The sequence below is a fragment of the Typopeltis vanoorti genome, chromosome 23 (assembly GCF_054136105.1).
Source record: "Typopeltis vanoorti isolate ZY-2024b chromosome 23, IOZ_Tvanoo_1.0, whole genome shotgun sequence".
Lineage (NCBI taxonomy): Eukaryota > Metazoa > Arthropoda > Arachnida > Uropygi > Thelyphonidae > Typopeltis > Typopeltis vanoorti.
Window position 1 is genome coordinate 6,121,082 of NC_143571.1, and position 20,493 is coordinate 6,141,574.

Genomic DNA, 20,493 nt, shown 5'->3' on the forward strand with positions numbered 1-20,493 from the left:
CATTATGGATAGAGGTGGCGTTAATTGAAAACATGTATGGGCATCAGTATTTTAAATAAAATAATATAATCAACTAATGCCCTTTCTTTCCTTATAGGGAGTAGATGCGGTCTTTTACACCTTATCTAGCTTTTGGAGAGAGTGGATAGTTCAATCTCCACCGGTAGCCAATCAGAGATAGCTGGCCCATGACTATCACTAATTATAAGCGGCAACCGAGGAAGAGACTGGCAAACAAGTGCTTCCATCCCTTTGTATCTAACTCTAATAGGATATGTTACTATCTGAAATAACGTCAGTTCTACGATCGATTTTCTACAGTTTACGGGACAGAAACCCGTTTGTCCGTGCAGATATAGACTAATTCGCTAACGGTCAAAGAACGGTTCAGAGAAACATTCCTCAAGTTGGCGACCAGACCTAGGTAATTTTTAGGGTGGCCTAACGCTGCGCTGTGCAAACTCGACTACCAGAGTTACGCAAATTAATCTATCCTTCTCAGCTCTGTCTGTAATTGATAAGCTATACAACTTGCTGGAAAGTGATGATTATCTCTTTCTGGTGAATCGCTTCTTTTCACAAGTCAGTCTCTTGAGAAAGCGATAACATTCGAGTTTCTGGTTGAAAAGTGCTTGAGAGTACCGTCTGAGCTGAAAGAGGTTTAAAAAAAATGGACCAGTTAAAGATGGAAAATAAATGAACTGTATTCTAATTGAGGCGGCGCTAAGCAGACATGCGCAGCTATTATGTATTTTTTTAACTGATGTTGTTGTTAAGCCTAGTCGTCGATTCCGCGTTGTGTAGTGTGCGTGTATGTGTTTGTTTATGAAAATGCAATCTAGGTTCTGTGTCATGTGCTTGTATAAGAGGTAGTAGTGTCGGAATTGCTTTAAGTTTGCAATATGTAGATGGCCTATCAAATAATTAGGTGCGAAACATTTATTCACAGTGATATTTATTCAGGTGGTTTATTATATTTAGTGTTTCTTTATTCTTGTTATTTGCTTCCTATAACGTATACATCCATTGTTGAGCACATGCTCAGCGTTACTTTTTCCTTTTCTTTTTCTTTCCCCCCCTCCAGTAGTGTGCGTGTGTGCGCTCCCGCGCGGTATTTTTTTTTTTTTTTTTTTGATGTGTGTATGTGGGGGGGGGGGGGTGAGCGTCAAATTACGAGCAGAGTGGAGTAACAGAGTGGTTGTCATCACCAGAATCTTTTTTTTTTCTTTTTTAAAATTGAATAGGAAATGTCTAGGAAGCTGGCATTGCCCTCAGTAAGAAACAAAGAATAGGAAGCTTTTTCCCCCCAATCACAGTCCTTTACAGATTATGAATATATTATCAACAGCTGATTATGCATATCAGTGAAAAAAGTTATTATATTATCAGATAGTTTTTTAGAAGAGAAGAAATTTTCTGATCAAATCAGTCATGTTCCATTTGTATAGGAATCCCTCATTTAGTGCAAAAGCGTGAATTTCAAATATGTTTAGCAGGGTAAAATTGCATTATTTACTGACTTTAAATTGTGTTATTACACACTGTATACATCATTTATATGTATTTTCATGAAAATAGGAAGCTCCCCCCCCCTCCCAGTCACAGTCCTTTACAGATTATGAATATATTATCAACAGCTGATTATGCATATCAATGAAAAAAGTTATTATATTATCAGATAGTTTTTTAGAAGAGAAGAAATTTTCTGATCAAACCAGTCATTGTTCATTTGTGTAGGAATCCTTCATTTAGTGCAAAAGCGTGAAATTCAAATATGTTTAATAGGGTAAAGTTGCATTATTTACTGACTTTAAATTGTGTGATTACACACTGTATACATCATTTATATGTATTTTCATGAAAACCTGTTCTAACTAAATATTTGAGGTGCCATACAAATAATCGTCACCGCGTTTTGTAAGCAGTTTTTACTTTTTTCTTTTTTTTTAGCTTGTAAGTATATTAATTTGAATAACAGCTGAAATGTACTTTGTTAACGGATTAACAATCCTACATTTCCAAGAAACAAACAACAACAACGAAAAAAAAAAAAAAAAACCGTTCATCAAGTGCTTCATTTAAACAGTCTAGGATTTTTTTTTCTTTCTTTCTTTCTACTGAGTCCTGTAAATAAATAATTTATTTATTTTCCTGTACAGCAGTATTGTGTACTTTGATATTGCTTTTAGGATTTGTTTCTGGATCCATCATTCTAATTATCCGCATCGCCACAGAATCCAAATGACCAAAACTCTGCATAGAAGAGTTGGATCAGTACTTTTTTTTATCGTCTTCCTGTCCCAGTTGTTAATGCTCTGATCGGTGCATTTAGATTACTGGAATGAATGAATGAATGCAGATATTAATCAATATCTATGTTAAAACTTCATTTTAAACGTAAAAAAAAAAAAAGGAGTGAGAGTCTTGCATAAATTATTTGTGCATCTAAAAAGATATTTTAAAACATAATATTCATTAGCGCTTTATGTTATAAATATTTTAATATTCTGATAGTGTATTTTAAGTATTATGAGGAGAACATATATGATTATTCCTATTATATAAACGAAAAATGTTTCAGTATTCATGTATATGATTTGATATTTTAATTCCTAATTGAGGAAATTATAATTCCTCCTGGAGATTGTTATTGATATTGATGAATAGGGAAAATAATCATTTAACTTCTTTTTTTTTTATGTTGGAGCATTCTACATTTTAAATGTATCTTTTATGCATATTCACTTAGACATTTTATTTTATTTTATGTATTTATTTATTATTATTTTTTTTTTATATGGAACACGAGAGGTTATTCAACCTACTGTACTAATATGTGATGGTCAAAGGAATTAACAGTAGATTTCAAGTGATTGTGCTCTTTAGGAAATACATAAGAAGAAAAATTTGTTTTAAAGTTGGAGGCAGTGAATGAAAAGGAAGATAAATTAGTTTGGGAAGTATGCAGTGACTAACTCCTCTGAACTCCTTTAAATTCCTCTCATCCTAACAGATGAGAAGAGTTTAAGGATTACTGATGATCATTCATATGCCCAGTGACCATCTGTAGAAAAAAAAAATTCAGCAGAAGGTAAATATCAGTGTGAAAGAGTAAAGCATATAAGGGGCTTTACTCTTTTACACTGACAGAGTAAAGCATATTATAAAGGATAGATCATTAACTGCCTAATTTGTTTATTTTTAAGAAAATCTCACCCAATAAAATGTCCTCACAGCACTTAAGCCTCTACACAAGAATCACCCAATAAAAGTTTTGTAAATCCATAGTGCAGTGGGTGGATAAGAATTTGATAATCTGGGACTCCTGCTTGAGATATCAGGCATGCTTTTCAAACTGTTTCAGGCTTCCAAATGTGAGAGAATGTCAGAAGCATTTAGCTGAATAGCAGATTTGTGATTTTTATAGATGTGGCCATCCAAAGCAAAAGCCTTCAGCAAGACAAAAAAAAACACAACTAAATTTGTATATTTCATATAAATTCATATATATGGGCTCTTAAAATAAGAGTTGAAGAAAAGAGTTAACGTTTGTAAACAATATGACAGAATTAAGTTTTGTTGCACATTGGACATGCCAAACTCACCACTGAATACTTGCAGAACTAGATAAGTTTTGTGTATTTGTAGGTTTGTCAAAAAAGAAATGAGTTCATTGTATAATAATTAGCAAAACTGTGGAATAGACTTGGTTAACTATAGATTTTTTAAATATATGTATGAATCCTGCCCACAAAAGATTTTAAACCACAGTACATTGTGTAACCTTTAATCCCCCTATGTTACTAATCTAAAATCCCTGCTCTAAAGGGACCAAACTCGGAACTTTTTCAAGCCACTTTAGACCTTTGATAAACATGGTGGCAATCTCGCAATATGTGAGGAAATTCACCTACTATCTAAATCATTCACAATCCTCCATGCTCACAGTGGAATTTGAATATAATTAGAGAGTGGAAGTACTCTCCAGTTACCCAATCAGACTGTGAGTGGATAGCACTTCACCCTTGAAACAACTAATGCTGAAGCATGTAATGCCTCAGCATTAGTTGGAGATGGATATAAATTGTTCTACTCTGGAGCGAATAACGAGGGAAGAATGGTGTAGGAATTGTGGTGTGTGGCAGAATGAAGGGCAAAGTAGCGTTTGATCTGGCAATTGTGAACTCGTTTTTCTACAAGAGGGAAGAACATTTGATAACATTTAGGAGTGGTAACAACAGTTCACAAATTGACTACATTTTGACTAGAAGAAAACATCTTAAGGTTGTGACAAATTGTAAAGTAATTCCAACAGATCAAGTGGCACAGCAACACCGACTGCTGTGCGCAGACTTTAAAATAAGATCGAAGATAAGAACTGGAAGCCATGGGATGAAGACAATTAAGTGGTTTCGCTTAAAAGAAGAGAGTGTGAGGAATCGTTTTAGGGAGAGGGTGTTAGAGAGGATTTCGGATGGACTGGAAAGTGTACAAGATTGGTGGAAACATAATTCAAAAGTAATCCTGAGCTGTGCAATCGAGGTGCTTGGTGAAACATCTGGAAAGATTAGAGAGCAGAAGGAGGGTTGGTGGTGGAATAATAATGTACAAGTGGCAGTGACAGCTAAGAGGAAGGCAAAGCAGAAGTGGGATGAGTCAAGAGTGGAAAAGGACAGAAAGAGAAAGCAAGAAGCCAAGAGAGTTGTGGCACAGGCAAAGGCCATGGCATATCAAGATCTGTATGATCAATTAGAAACAAAGGAAGGACAGACCCTCCCCCCCCCTCACTAGACTTACCACATCTTATGTAAAAAAACTCTACCCATTTTAAAAACTTAATTGAAACTCTTACTTTAAATAATATAGACATATTGGTCAGCTTTGACATCATCTCATTGTTTACCAATATTCCCCTAATTGACACCTTAACACTCTTAAAAAATTTTTCCTTCTGATATCTTAGAGTTTTTCCCCTTTGCCATCAATTCTGGTTATTTTTCTTGGAAGAACAATCTACAAACAGATAGAGGAAACTGCCATGGGTTCCCTCCTCTTGCCAATTTTTACATGGAAAATTTTGAAACACAAGCCATAGACTCTTCCCCTCTAAAACCTTCTATCTGGCTAAGATATGTAGATGATGTGTTCTCTATTTGACCTCATGGCCTAGACACATTAGACTCCTTCCTCAGTCACCTCAATAGTCTACATCCAAGAATCCAGTTTACAATGGAAAAGGAAAATAACAATAGTTTACCCTTCCTTAGACACCTTAGTAACATGCCTTCCTAATGGTAACCTTTCTTTCTCTGTATATAGAAAACCTACTCATACAGGCAGATAGATACATTCACAAACTCTCCCACCACCACCACCACTCTCAGCAATATGGCATTATTAAAACGCTAACCAATAGAGCCCACAATCTTTGTTCCAGTGAAACTGCCCTTTCAACCGAATTCAAACACATACATAACACCTTCCTTTCCAATGGCTGCAATGATTGCAGAATTAAAAAAATAATCAAGTCCTTCCCCATTCCCCGATCATCTCTTCAGAAGGACTTCAGAAATGCCATCACCATACCTTACATCTATGGCACATCAGAAAAAATAGCCAGATTGTTAAAAAAGTACAACCTCCATACAGCTTTTAAGCCCCACCGTAAATTTGCTATAGTTCGCCCACCGTTTGTAGATCTCTCCTCGGCATTTTGCCAAGAATAGTCAATTCATGCTGAAGGGGAGAAAGAAATGAAGGATGTACGAATTGGTCGCTAACATGCGAAATCACGTGTTTTCTTGTCTGTCGCTGTACTAGCCTGATTTTTTTGTCACTTTTTTGCATTATTTTTTTATTATTAATTTGCATGATGGATCCAGTACAGTCAATAAGTTCTGTTGTTAAATGTTTCAGTAGCTCTTGCAAAAGAATATTGAATAATGTGCTGACATTCTGCAAAAAAGAATCGTCAGAAGGCCGTCTCCTTGTTCCCCTTTCTCAAGTCATAAAACACGCAAGTGCAATTGCAGGCGTATCGGGGTCGACTGTTAAAAGAATTCGTAGGGAATCAAAAGGTGAAGGTAAGCCAAAATTTGAATCTCCTAAAAAAAAGCACCAGAGAAAGAAAACCATCAATAGCTTTGAATGATTTTGATGTAGACGTTATAAGAAGAACTATTCACGAATTTTACGTGGTCAAGAAAAGAGTGCCAACTGTTCCGAAATTGATTCCTGTGCTTAAAGAAAAAATTAATTTTCCTTGGAAAAAAGAAACTTTAAGGGTAATACTTCATGAAATCAGATTTTGTTTTAAAAAGTCCCAGAATAAAAGGAAACTTATCATGGAGCGAAGTGACATTGTGTTATCTAGAACGCAGTATTTGAGAGCAATAAGACGTTTCAGTGAGGAGAAAAAACCGATTGTGTATCTAGATGAAACTTGGATAGATAGTAATTTAACTTATGGAAAATGTTGGCAGTCTAAAGAAGAATGTGGAGTGTTACAAACCGGAAATGCCTCGCGCCGTATAATAATTTTGTGTGCTGGTTGCGAAATGGGTTTTTACCAAATTCAAACTTACTATACAAAGCCAATTCAACTACTGGAGATTACCATGGGCAAATGAATTCTATGATCTTTGAAAAGTGGGCAGAAGAAAAACTGATTCCAAACCTTCCTAAAAATGCTGTTGTTATAATTGATAACGCTTCATATCACTTTCAATTAAATAAAGTTCCAAATTGGTCTAATAAGAAGCAAGTTCTTATGGATTGGCTCTCTGCAAATAACATTTCTCATTCCCCAGATATGCAAAAAATTGAATTGCTTAATTTGGTCAAAAGAAACTCGCCCACAACTAAACTATTTAAATTCGACACGATGCTCAAAGCGCATGGATTTCTAGCTTTGAGGCTACCACCATATCATTGCGATATTAATGCTATTGAGTATGTTTGGGCAGAAGTGAAAAGTTTCATCCGCCATCGCAACGTAACTGGGAATATTGACATGTCCAAACTTTTTAAGCTTTCAGAACAGGCGATTGAAAGTATTACATTTCAAAACTGGGGAAAATATTGCTCTCGTGTCACCTCATTGGAAAATATGTATTGGAACAGAGACGGAATTATCGAAGAATTATGTGCAAATCTTTGGTGATCAGTTTAAGTGAAAGTGATGGCGATTCGGACACCAATTCTTTTAATCTTCAGATGACTCTGAAGATTAAAAGGATTTGATAATGGTATTTTTTTCCAACTTTTTTTTGCATGGGTTTGTTAAGAGTCACAACAAGTCATAAATAATTAATCGGTTTAGGACATTAAAGTGTCTCAGTTCTCTCAACTGTAAGTTTGGAATATCTAAGTTCATTTGAAAAAATTTCTGTTTTTCTGTATAATTATTTTTATTTTATAGAAAACTTTCTTAAAAATAAACTTGTTAAATTTTTGTTTTATGCTATACCATTTTTAATTTTGTTAATACTCTACGTACATTTTTCCAACTGTTATACAAGCAAAATAGTTACACTTTAAAAACTACAATGTTCATAAAAGAAAAGTTAAATTTTCCGACCTGTAATAATAAAGAAACTCATCCCATCAGTGGGCGAACTATACCCTTATCCATTCCACCACAGATCAGCTCCCGCCTCTCTCAGTGCCTGGAATATATAGAGTACCTTGTTCTTGTAAACTGGTCTACTTCAGGCAGATCTGCAACGATCCGATTAGAACAACACAAGTCATACATCTGCAATCACGATTATGGTCAATCTGGCCTTGCAGACCATGTTTTGGATACAACCCACAGGATCTCCTGAAAAAAAACCACCATGCTCCACCATAGTAAATTCAGAAAAGAAAGACTGTTCTTTGAATCTGCATCTGCACTCAGGAATCAACCTAATTTAAAAAAAATACGGTTGCATAAAACTGCCCAAAATTTGGGAAACATTAATTATCAGAGACCTCTCTTTACATCCTAGGCCACCTACAGACACCCATAGAGGGCACACCACCTAGATAGGACTTTAGTTTCACTCACTGTTGCATTGTATTTTTGTGTGTTGTTACAAAAAGTTTTTTGTAATCCCTGAAAAATGTCTCTGTGACTGAGACGAAATATTGGAAGCATTAAAATTTGTTTTAATCCTTTCTCAGTGCTGATAATATTCCATTAAACCTCCAACATGAATTAAAAAAATATCCAATACCATTTGTTAAAGTTTAACTATCAACGTGTGTGGCAGTCTATCAAAAGCCTTTGCAAAATCAAAGCATATCACTGTGTATGCATCTCCCTAGTCCAGTGCACCTGTCACCTTATTGTAATAAGTAAACCAATTGCTAAAACATGCGATCTTCCTTTTGCAAACACATGTTATCATCAAAGAGATTGTTACTGTTGTCAACCAAGTTCTGACTCTTTGCCCTTACTGACCTCTCCAACAGTTTACTCACAACACCTGACACACAGATTGTCCTACCATTTGAAGCTTGAGTCATGTCACATCCCTTATGAAGCAATACAGTCTTGCCTTCCTTCACTCCACTTTAAGACTCATATTAAAGAACTATGTCAAGTCAGATGTCAACTCTCTAGCACGTTCACTTGATATATCACTGCAAGACATGCAGTGATATATCAAGTCCCACGGCCTTATCATTTCCTCATATACCTCCTGCTCACTCAATCAGTCCCTCCTGACTTTCCACTACACTCAGACTCTGCATGAAGTCACATTCATAAGAATGAAATACCTTTATGAACTGATTCAACTCAACTATATCCTTTGTAGTGGTTATCCTTTTGCCATTTTCACGAATCAGTATCATCCTTCTGTGATCATTCTTTCTTTTGCTGGCTACATATTGAAATAACTTCCTAGGTATTTTTTCATTATTATTATTATTAGCATATAATGATACAGTGGCCGTGAGTCCCATATGGGATGTATGGCACCATCTTATGAAACCAACACAAAACTGTTGGTTATAATGTATTTTTGTCTGTCAGTTGTGTGTGTGTGTTCTCCTGGCTGGTTTGCTTTTTCTGAGGGATGAAAAACCTGAGTCTCCAAGAGAAAAAAATCACTACCTTTGTATGAGACTGGCTAACTTGCCTTTAGTCAAAAGACACCAGATAAAGGTTTCTCATGTCATTGACGAGAATTGAACCTAGGTCTTTCCGACCAAAGGGCTTCACCTATACTGACTGAGCTATGGAGGCTTTAGGGATTTTGGTGATTGAGTTACCAACTGAACTTATTCAGAGTCAAGCTGATCCTAGCAATGTTTTGGCTTGCCACTGTATAGGTGAATGTATCAGGTTTGGGAGTGATTGAAGTAGCAATCTCTCCTAAGAAATTTCCAAAATTAGGTTTTATGGGTTATATAATCTATTTGGTATATAAATAATCCCAGAAATGAAGATAGATATGCTATTATTTGCAGATGATCAAATATAATTTTTCATTTAATGATAAATCATCATTAAATGAAATACATTTAATGGTGATTTATCATTAAATTATATCTCAAAACAATATAATATGACCATATCCGAAGAAGGAAAAAATAATGGCATTCAAAGGAGAAAACCCAATAACAAGTAAAATAGTCATAGATAATAAAATATCAGAGAGATAGATTATGTTTGAATGCAGAGGGGCTCAGTCATTTGGAGATACTGTTTTATGAGCAAGTGAGTGTATGGGGGGGGCAAGTAACTAGAATTTCACAGATGGAATGTAGCAGGGATGGCTTCATATAGTGGCTGAAAAATGAGAGGGTGTACACTATATTACAGAGCCAGATAAAGTATAAGGGGTGTAATAACAGTTATAAAAATATTGGCAATGCACTGGTTTTTCTGTATAAAATGCTAGGAGTATTAGAAATAAAGGGGATGAGTTTGTGGCATTGACTTCGCCTCTCCAAAGGTTATTGGTATCGGTGAAACTTAGTTAACTGAGAAGGATGCTCTAACAGGGATAGAAATCAAGGGGTATAGCATATTTTGGCAGGATATTGAAGAAAAACATAATGTTGGAATATTACTCATGATAAGAGATGAATTGTGCCCTCTCAGTGTTGGAGAATCACAGTGGAGATTCATTAATGGTTTTGAGAGTATATGGTACAAGATAGCTGTTTATACAACAAGATATTTAGTGGGATGTTGCAATAGACCAAAGAATATAACTGTTGATGAGCAAGAAATGTTTAGGCAAATTAGTTTGGTAAGTGCAAAGTAAGTGATCATTATTTCAGACAAATTATGGAGACAACTGTGTTAGAAATAATTATTTAATTTCCTGACGTTTCGACCTTCATATTAAGATCATCATCTGGAGTATACACACACACACACATATATATATATATATATATATATATATATATATATATATATACAGAGACAAGCTAAATTACACTCTCACATAGTATGCTGAAGAGACAATGATTTGATCAACGATTATTCTACTAGCCTGACCTCTAGTGAAAATAAAATAAAATTACAATAAATAAATGAAATAAAACAAAATAAATTAACTGCATCAAAGCTATATTCTATTTAAGACAACATTCTTTAATATAGATAATTTTGTTACAGTGAAAATGATATCCTAATTTAACATGACCATTGTTATATTAGATTTAGGATCCTGGATTACCTGTGGTTCTATTTAAAATTAACTCTTAGGGAGAAAGGTGGCCATGGGACCAGATAGTGAAAACATAGTCAACGTATCTAAGGACTTTGGGCTTTAAAGGAGAGGAAACTTGTCGTCTTGAGAGGAAACGCACCAGGGTTCCTCCTCCAACTTTGGGCTTTAAAGGAGAGGAATCTAGAGCACGTTGCTCAAAAGCTTCCATATAAAAGTTAACAATTGGGGGTGCAGGGAATAATGGTGAGCCCGATAGCTGTGCCTTCTTTTTGTAGGTAGAAAGTATTTTGCTACACAAAATAGCCAGAACATAGTACGTGTGCAAAGAGCACTATGATATCAGGAGGGAATTTGTCCTCTAACAGAAGAATTGTCATTGATTGGGACATTTGTGAAGAGGGCAGAGACGTCTGCCCTCTTCACAAATATACAAGTACAAAGCTGACTAATAAATCAGTTTTTTTCAGTGTGATGTCTTTGATTTTGTTTACAAAGTGTTGTGTGTTTTTAATATAGGAGGGGGAATGACCTACCCACTCCTTGAGTGTTGATGCTAGAGTCTTGGCTAGATGATAGGCAAGAAACTAGCATCAGAAACGTTATGGCAGAAGTATCTCTAAAAGAACAAACCTAAGTTTGTTTTGATTGTATTTTGTGAACGTTTTTAATATTTTAAGCAAGTAATGGTGACAGTCTTATGTAAAACAATTTAAACTGTGATTTTTTTTTTTTTTATTAGTATAAAGGAATTTGATGAAAGTTATTATTACTGAGCTATTTGCATAGTATTGCTATCCCATCTAAACTAATATTAGAATGCTAATAATATATATTCACTTATGGAGAAAATGATTAAAAGTAGTCTCAAAAAAGTAAAATATACTTCTGCAACATTTATTTCAAGATCATCTTGTGTGTGTGTGTGTGTGTTCTCTGCTTTAATACTGTACCGTTGGGAAGAAAGTGAATCCTTTTTGTTAGAGTAATCAGTTTCATGCAATAAAACCTTGCAATTAAAATTATCACTCTGAATTTCAATATGTTGTTTTTATCATTGTTGCAGATGCTGGTGAGAATTGTAAAAACTAAATTGAAAATGTGGTTTTATTTAAAAGGTAAGTTTAAAATAACACCTGCAGAATACCTTGAGATTTACTTTTCACTAACTCTGGTAAAATAAATCATATAATTAAAATGTGATGTAGTGTCTTTCATTGCTAATACAAGTACAAAGTCCCAAATCCAAATTAACAATTTGGATTTGGAACTAGATTATTCACTAGATTATCAGGTTTTGATAATCTAGTGAAGAAGATCAGGATAATCTAGTCATTTAGCCTGGTCGACTAGCTTATTTATCTTTGCTCTCTAGTGTAGAGATACTAAGCTCAGATCTTGCATGGAATTGATATCTGCATCTTTAGATGGTAAATGACTTTAATTACCCTTTGAGATATCCACTCTATTTGTTCAGCATGGCTAAAGTGGCTCAAAATGCCATGTTTGACTTTAAGGACAGTTTTTTTTTATTATTTCACCCATCAGCTTACATGTGCTAAGAACATACTATAAGTTTGCAACCATCCTGCCAAAAATTTGCATGTTACCTAAAGGGTTTGTATGTGTGTGGGGGGGGGGGGGAATAGCATATGAAAATATAATATTCTTAAATATGCTATAAAACATTATTAATGCAACATTAACAATAAAAAAAAACTATGTAGAATTGTAACGTTTTAAATAATAATTGAATTTAATAATTGAATAATTGAAATAAATTGAATTTCATATTGAAAAGAAGAACATACAAGAAAGTTTTAAAGCAAATAAAAGTTGAGCATTTCTCAGATGTGAACTGTACACTAAAATACACAAATATTATTCAAGAAAAAATGAAAGAGTTTGAGAACAGGAACCAAACCTTGGAGACTCAGTGGTAAGCCCTGAAGAAAATACTGATTGATTCAGCCAGAGAGTTATGTGGTGAGGTTGTCTGCAAGGATAGAAAAATCAAAACTCCATGGTGGACACAGGAAGTTAAAGAGGCAGTGAAGGAAAAGAAGAAAGCATATCAAAAGTTCCTGGCAAATAATTCAGCTTGTGTTCTTAGAGAGTACAGAGACAAATGTAAGAAAGCTAAACACTGTGTAAAACTAGCTAAACAAAAATGCACTCAGAAATGGAGGAAAGAGTACTGTAAAAGGAATTAGAGATGGTAAAGGTGACATGATAACAGGGGAAAAAGATATCCTTGAAGTATGGAGTAATTACTTCGAAAAATTGCTAAATGAAACAAGCAGTGATGACCGCACAGTAGTAAAAAAACACTGACCAGGCATGCAGTCAGGAATACATATCCATACTTGAAGTAGAAAAAGCCAACTAAAAACCTGAAATGTGTGGCTGGCAGAAGTAGGTGATATTCAACCAGAAATGCTCAAGTATGGAGGTAGAATAGTCTTACATTGGTTGCGCTGCATATTTCAGAAGGTCTGGACAGAGGGACGAATTCTTGATGATTGGAGTAGAGCTCTCATAGTACCCATATATAACAAGGGAAGTAAAACTGAATGAGAGAATTACAGAGGTATTTCATTACGGAGTGTTCCTGGTAAGATATATGCAAGTATACTTGAAAAATGGTTGTGAAGGATTATGGAAGAGAAGCTTGGTGAAGAACAAGCTGGATTCAGGCCAAATAGAGGCTGTCAGAATCAGATTTTCACTTTATGGCAGATCGTTGAGAAATCATGGGAATATAAATCAAAGATCTGTATTTAAGTTTTGTCGATCTGGAAAAGGCATATGACAACATGCCAAGAGAGAAACTATTCGAAATGCTACAGTTATATGCTGTCTATGGGGCATTATATCAAGCAATACTTAGTCTTTATTTGAGTTGTAAATCAGCAGTTAGAATTGAAGGAAGTACAGGAAGGTGGTTTAATGTTAAATCTAGTGTCAGTAAAGGATGCACATTATCTCCTCTGTTATTCATTATCTATATGGATCACATTACGAAGGAAAGTGGTATTAAACCTGATCAAAATTGGAGGTGTTAACCTCAAGCTCTTTGCTTTATACAGATGATGTTATACTTCTAAATAAATCCGCTACAAGTCTGCAAGATTTCCTGACTAAATTGAATAATTGTTGTAATAGATATGGTATGAAGGTCAGCATTAAAAAGACAATGAAAATAGGCAGGGGTGCTTAAGGGTCAAAGCTGTATAACTGAGAGGAGACCTCCACATAGCCTTTAAAGGAATGCGGAGAACCGACCAGGGCTTCTGACCTAATGTCCAATCCTCACCTTCTCGTGGTGCACCCTGTTGGGTATCTACTTTGATACTGAACGAACGAGGATGGGCTGGCAATTTGGGATTTAGCCGACCAAATTGTATTCTTATTGGTTAAACCAAAATAAAAAATGATAATACAATATGACAAAATTTCATGCCGGCTGGGGTGTCGCCCGGTTAAACAAGGCCCCCGTTGTTTTCGCCAGGGAACCAGGGCGAACAGCGAAAAGTCAGCTACTGGAACAAATCTGAAAACAAACCCCAACTCAACATCACCAGAGTTAAAGATCGGTACTATCAATGTAAGAAGCCTGAATGGCAAAGAAATGGAGCTAGCTGAGGAATTAGATAAGTACCAGATCGACATAATAGGGGTGATTGAAACAAAAAAGACCAAAACTGGTGAGATCTTTCTGAGCAATAAATACAAAATGTTATATTCAGGCAATGACAATCAAGGAAAAGAAGGAGTAGCCATAGTATTCAACACAAAATACGAGGCTAATCTTCTTGAATGGCAGTCAGTCTCAAGTAGAGTAATGTGGGCAAATATGAGAATGGGGAACTGGACAATGAGACTTATTTGTGCCTATGGTCCCACAGAAAGTTCTACTAAGGTAGAAGTGGAGGAATTTTTTGAGGCTTTAGAAAAAGCAACTGACACAATGAAAAAGGAAAAGTTGGTCCTTGTTGGGGATCTAAATAGTAGAGTAGGAAATGATTGTGAGACATACAAAAATATTTTGGGAAAATTTGGAGAAAAGAGCAAAGCTAATAATAATGGCAAATATCTGTTGGATTTCTGCTCAGGACATGGACTGGTTATTACTAACACCATGTTCCAACATAAAAATGTGCACAAATTCACATGGAGAGAAGAGGCTAGGAATAAGAAAAGTCTCATTGACTATGTTATTGTTGTTAGTGATGTTTTCTCCCTGGTGCAGGACACCAGAGTGTACAGAGGATTTGAAATTGGAAGTGATCACTATTTAGTCTTGAGCAGGATAAAATTGAATTTCATATTGAAAAGAATAACATGTAAGAAAGTTTTAAAGCGAATAAAAGTTGAGCAGCTCTCAGACGTGAACTGTAGACTAAAATACAAAAATATTATTGAAAAGAAAATGAAAGAGTTTGAGAACAGGAATCAAGCCTTGGAGATTCAGTGGCAAACTCTGAAGGAAACATTGATTGATTCTGCCAGAGAGGCATGTGGTGAGGTTGTGTGCAAGGATAAAAAAATCAGAACTCCCTGGTGGACACAGGAAGTTAAAGAGGCAGTGAAGGAAAAGAAGAAAGCATATCAAAAGTTCCTGGCAAATAAGTCAGCGTTTACTCTTACAGAATACAGAGACAAATGTAAGAAAGCTAAACAGTGTGTAAAACTAGCTAAACAAAAGTCATTTGGCAAGAATATAGAAAATAAATATCAAGAAGGTGGCAAAATATTCTGGAGGTTGTTGAAGAAGCTTAGGAATGGAGGAAAGAGTGCTGTAAAAGGAATTAGAGATGTTAAGGTGAAATGAAAACAGGAGAAAAAGATATCCTTGAAGTATGGAGTAATTACTTTGAAAAACTGCTAAATGAAACAAGTAGTGATGACAGCACAGTGATAAAAAACACTGACCAGGCATGCAGTCAGGAATACATATCCATACTTGAAGTAGAAAAAGCCATCAAAGGCTTGAAATGTGGAAAATCAGCAGGAGTAGATGATATTTGACCAGAAATGCTGAAGCATGGTGTATAAAAGTACAGTGGCTGCACTGCATAGTTCAGAAAGCCTGGACAGAGGGACGAATTCCCGATGATTGGAGTAGAGCTCTCATAGCCCATATATAAAAAGGGAAATAAAACTGAATGTGAGAATTGAGTGTTCCTGGAAAGATCTATGCAAGTATACTTGAGAAACGGTTGAGAAGAATTGTGGAAGAAAAGCTTGGTGAAGAACAAGCTGGATTCAGGCCAAATAGAGGCTGTCAGGATCAGATCTTCACTTTACGACAAATAGTCGAGAAAGCATGGGAATATAACAAAGATCTGTATTTAAGTTTTGTCGATTTGGAAAAGGCATATGACAAGGTGCCAAGAGAGAAGCTATTCAATACGCTGCAGTTATATGGTGTCAATGGGGCATTATATCAAGCAATACTTAGTCTTTATTTGAGTTGTGAGTCAGCAGTTAGAATTGAAGGAAGTACAGGAAGATGGTTTAATGTTAAATCTGGTGTGAGACAAGGATGTACATTATCCCCTCTGTTATTCATTATCTATATGGATCACATTGTGAAGGAATGTGGTATTAAACCTGATATCAAAATTGGAGATGTTAATGTCAGCTCTTTGCTTTATGCGGATGATGTTATACTTCTAAATAAATCCGCTACAAGTCTGCAAGATTCTCTGACTAAATTGAATAGCTGTTGTAATAGATATGGTATGAAGGTCAGCAATAAAAAGACAAAGACAATGAAAATAGGCAGAATCATTGAAAATGTCAACTGTGTTGTGAATGGAGAACCGGTGGAACAAGTAAAACATTTCAGCTACTTAGGCACAATTTTTACTGAAGATGGTAAACTAAATATAGAAATAGACAACAGAATCAGCAAAGCTAGTATCGTGGGAAGTCAATTGAATAAATTCATATGGAATAAGAAAGAAATTAGTCGGAACACTAAATTAGCTGTATACAAGACTGTGTTCAAACCAATTTTAACTTATGGATCTGAGAGCTGGGTCAGAAGTAAATCACTTGACCAAAGACTAGAGACCGCAGATATGAGAGTCCTGAGAAAGATTAGAGGCGTGAACAGATGGCATCAATGGCAATATCATATTAAAAATGAGGATATTAGGAAAGAACTTGACATTGTCAGCATCCAGGAATGCGTTAGCAGAGCTAATCTCAGATGGTATGGTCACTTAAATAGAATGGGAGAGGAAAGATTAGCAAAACAAGTGTTCTCTGCCAGGTTGGCAGGAAAACGACCCAGAGGAAGACCAAGATATAGGTGGATTGATACGGTACAAAGTGCCTTAGACGATAGAAATATAAGATCTGATAATGTTGGAGTCTTGACAAGTAACAGACTGATTTGGAGGAAAATTGTAGATAGGAAGTTAGTGATGATGTAATTTTTTCATGTAGTACTGTCATATCCTGTACACCCCTTGAGGGTACATGGCAGGAATTTGATGATGATGATGATGATGAAAATAGGCAGAAACATTGAATATATCAACTGAATTATGAATGGAGAATCTATAGAACAAGTAAAACATTTCAGCTACTTAGGCACGATTTTTAATGGAAGGTGGTAAATTACATATGAAAATAGACAACAGAATAAACAAAGCTGGTATGGTAGGAAGTCAGCTGAATAAATTTATATGGAATAAGAGAGAAATTAGCCAAAACACTAAATTAGCTGTATACAAGTCAGAGTTCAAACCAATTTTAACTTATGGATCTGGGAGCTGGGTCAGAAGTAAAACACTTATCCAAAGATTAGAGACTGCAGATATGAGAGTCCTGAGAAAGATTACAAGCATGAACAGATGGCACAAATGGGAATATCATATTAAAAACGATTATATTAGGAAAAAACTTGACATTGTCAGTATCCAGGAATGTGTTAGCAGAGCTGATCTCAGGTGGTATGGTCACTTAAACAGAATAGACGAGGAAAGATTAGCAAAACAAGTATTCACTGCCAGGTTGGCAGGAAAAAGAGCCAGAGGAAGACCAAGATATGGGTGGATTGATATGGTAAAAAGTTCCTTAGAAGATAGAAATATAAGATCTGATAATATTGGAGTCTTGACAGGTAACAGACTGATTTGGAAGAAAATTGTAGATAAGAAGTTAGTAATGATGTAAATTTTTCATGTAGTACTATCATGATATACCCCTTGAGGATGTATACCAGGAATTTGATGATGATCATGATGATACTAAATTGTAGGTAGACTTTGTATTCTTAAATGCAGATAAACTTTGACATATGATACACTAATCACTCGTTTATTTTTGTTTAAGGGGAAAAAACATGTCTAGGTATTATTATTAACCACCTTTTATTTAGTTATTAATTAATATTTCGTTTTTGTGATCAAGACATTTTCATAGATGCAAGGATATGAGATATATACTTACGTACAGGCACAACAGCAAGAAGGCAAACACAAACCGACATCAAAATGACACAACCCCATGTTCTAACTTGTACCTACTATTGGCAAGGGAATCTTGACTATCGAGTTGACAGTTTAATGATGATAGTTTCCAGTGTTTTTTTTTTTTTTTTTCTGGCGGTACTTAACTGAAAGCAGTACTGGCACCTTTTTTTCTTAAGTTTTTAAAAATTTGCTATTTATTGACAGCAAAATGTATTAAAATATTCCAGTAGATGGTACTGTGTTCACGAATTGAATTTTCAGTTTTGATTACTCATAAGTTGGTACCTGCTTTCCTCTTTTATAGGTTGGTATGCAACCGGAAATAGGAAGTTGTGCTCACTTCCGATTGCTTCCAATATCAGTTGATCAGTTCTATATTCACTCTGCAAGAGGCAGGTGTTCACGTGAGTTTTGAATTAATCTAAGTTAAATCAGTGCAATCATTGTCCAAAATGAGTAAAATAAGTAGTTATTGGAAGTTTTTTCCCGCTTGGTTAGACTATAATAAATTTAGTTTAATCCTTTATCCAAGTGTAAGCAAACAAAGTTTGTCTGAAGTATCTTCGGGAGTGAGGCAACACGTGGTAAAGGTGGACCAAGCTCTCATCACTCCTTGTCTTAGTATCTCCCATAATACAAAGCACATCTCCTTGCGGACATGTATAATGCTATACATTAAGGGAAGGGCCACTACCTAGGCCAGCTTCAACCTTTATTGAGGTCTCGTCAGTGGGAGCCAGACCCAGAGGTGGTGATACTAAGGCAGAAGCAATGGACAAGTCATAGTTACCTATCTGGGTAGTGGCTCTTCCCTTAATGCATAGCATTATACATGTCCAGAAGGAGATGTGCTTTGCATTATGGGAGATACTAAGACAAGGAGTGATGAGAGCTTGGTCCACTTTACCAAGAGTTGCCTCAGTCCTGAAGATACTTCAGGAGCAAACTTTGTTTGCTTACACTTGGATAAAGGATTAAACTAAATTTATTATAGTCTAACCAAGTGAAAAAAAAAACTTTTAACATCTTTCTCTAAATCCAGAGTAATTTAATAATAAGGTGAGACACCTTTTGGCAACTCATATAGGTAAATATGTCTTCTCCATTGTTTCTGTCTTTGTATCACCACCAGTAAAATAAGTAGTTATACTTTATGTCAATGAGTAAAAAAGGAAGGCTGAAGAAGCAGACATTGTTGAATCTACTTGTGATCCTGTAAAACAAAACTACCACCAAAAATACACTTGGTGAAGAAGATCACAAAACCAAGACCGAAGATCAATGTGGTCAAAAGGAAGCAGATTCTGATAATGATTGGCCTGAATGTTGGGCACTTTTGCAGAAAAATGACTTCTGTGAGAGAAACGAGTGGCTATATGTCAACAATAAAATGTTGGGTTGTAAAGTGTGTAGTGATGTCGGAAGTCATACCATTGGTAAACACATGGGAACGATAATTTTAGCGGAGTGGGCGAATGGTAAAATCAGTCATTTTGGAGAATCTCGCAAACAACAGTTAATGTCATTAAAAAAAAAGATTTACAAGCATAAGAAGAGTGCAGTGCACAAAGCATGCCAAAAAATAAAATCTGAAGCAAAAAATGAAATATTAGAGAAAGTTTTCCTAAATACTTTGTCTCATAATAAAGACGTAACAGGAAAAGTGTTTCGAACTGCTTACAAAGTTGCGAGGAGAAATTAATAATTTAACTATTATTATATTAATAATTTAAATAAAGCTGATGGTAGGGAGGTAACTGAATCAGTTGATATAGTTGAGTTACTGAGTGAGCACTTTGCAAGAATATATCATCCAGGTGGTGACATTGCAGAAACAAATGAACCAGTAGATTATACAGGAATTGTGGTGAATGAAGTGGAGGTGAGTGGTCTATTGCATAACCTCAATGTCAATACATCTGTGGGATTGGATGGTATACCAGCTCGTGTCGTACGAGAAGCAGCTAAAGAATTGTCGGTACCCTTGACCATTTTGTTTAATTTGAGTCTCGGGTCTGGGTTAGTCCCGAGGGGGTGGAAAGAGGGGAAAATAGTTCCACTGCATAAAGGTGGTTCCAAGACTGCTGTTGTAAATTACTGACCGATTAGCATATTAGGAATCATTGTCAAGGTCTTAGAGAAATTAGTCAAGAAAAGAATACAGGATTGGATAGATGAAAATGGGATATTGTATGGGGGACAACATGGTTTTGTGAAGGGTAGATCATGCCTCAGTTACTTGCTCACATTTTATAACACAGTGACGGCTGAACTGGATATGGGTAATGGGTTTACAGTGATACTACTGGACCTTGCCAAGGCCTTTGACA

The 20,493-nt window shown here is 35.5% G+C and overlaps 1 protein-coding gene across 1 annotated transcript in view; it reads left to right on the top strand.

Moving 5' to 3' along the window:
* The first annotated feature begins 849 nt into the window (after nt 1-849).
* Nucleotides 850-20,493, top strand: part of Med (Smad/Smad4 homolog Medea) — a 278,163-nt gene continuing 258,519 nt past the window's right edge. The window contains exons 1-2 of the mRNA XM_090413229.1: nt 850-928; nt 11,740-11,791. The gene's annotated coding sequence lies outside the window, so the exon portion shown is untranslated. The remainder of the gene's footprint in view (nt 929-11,739; nt 11,792-20,493) is intronic.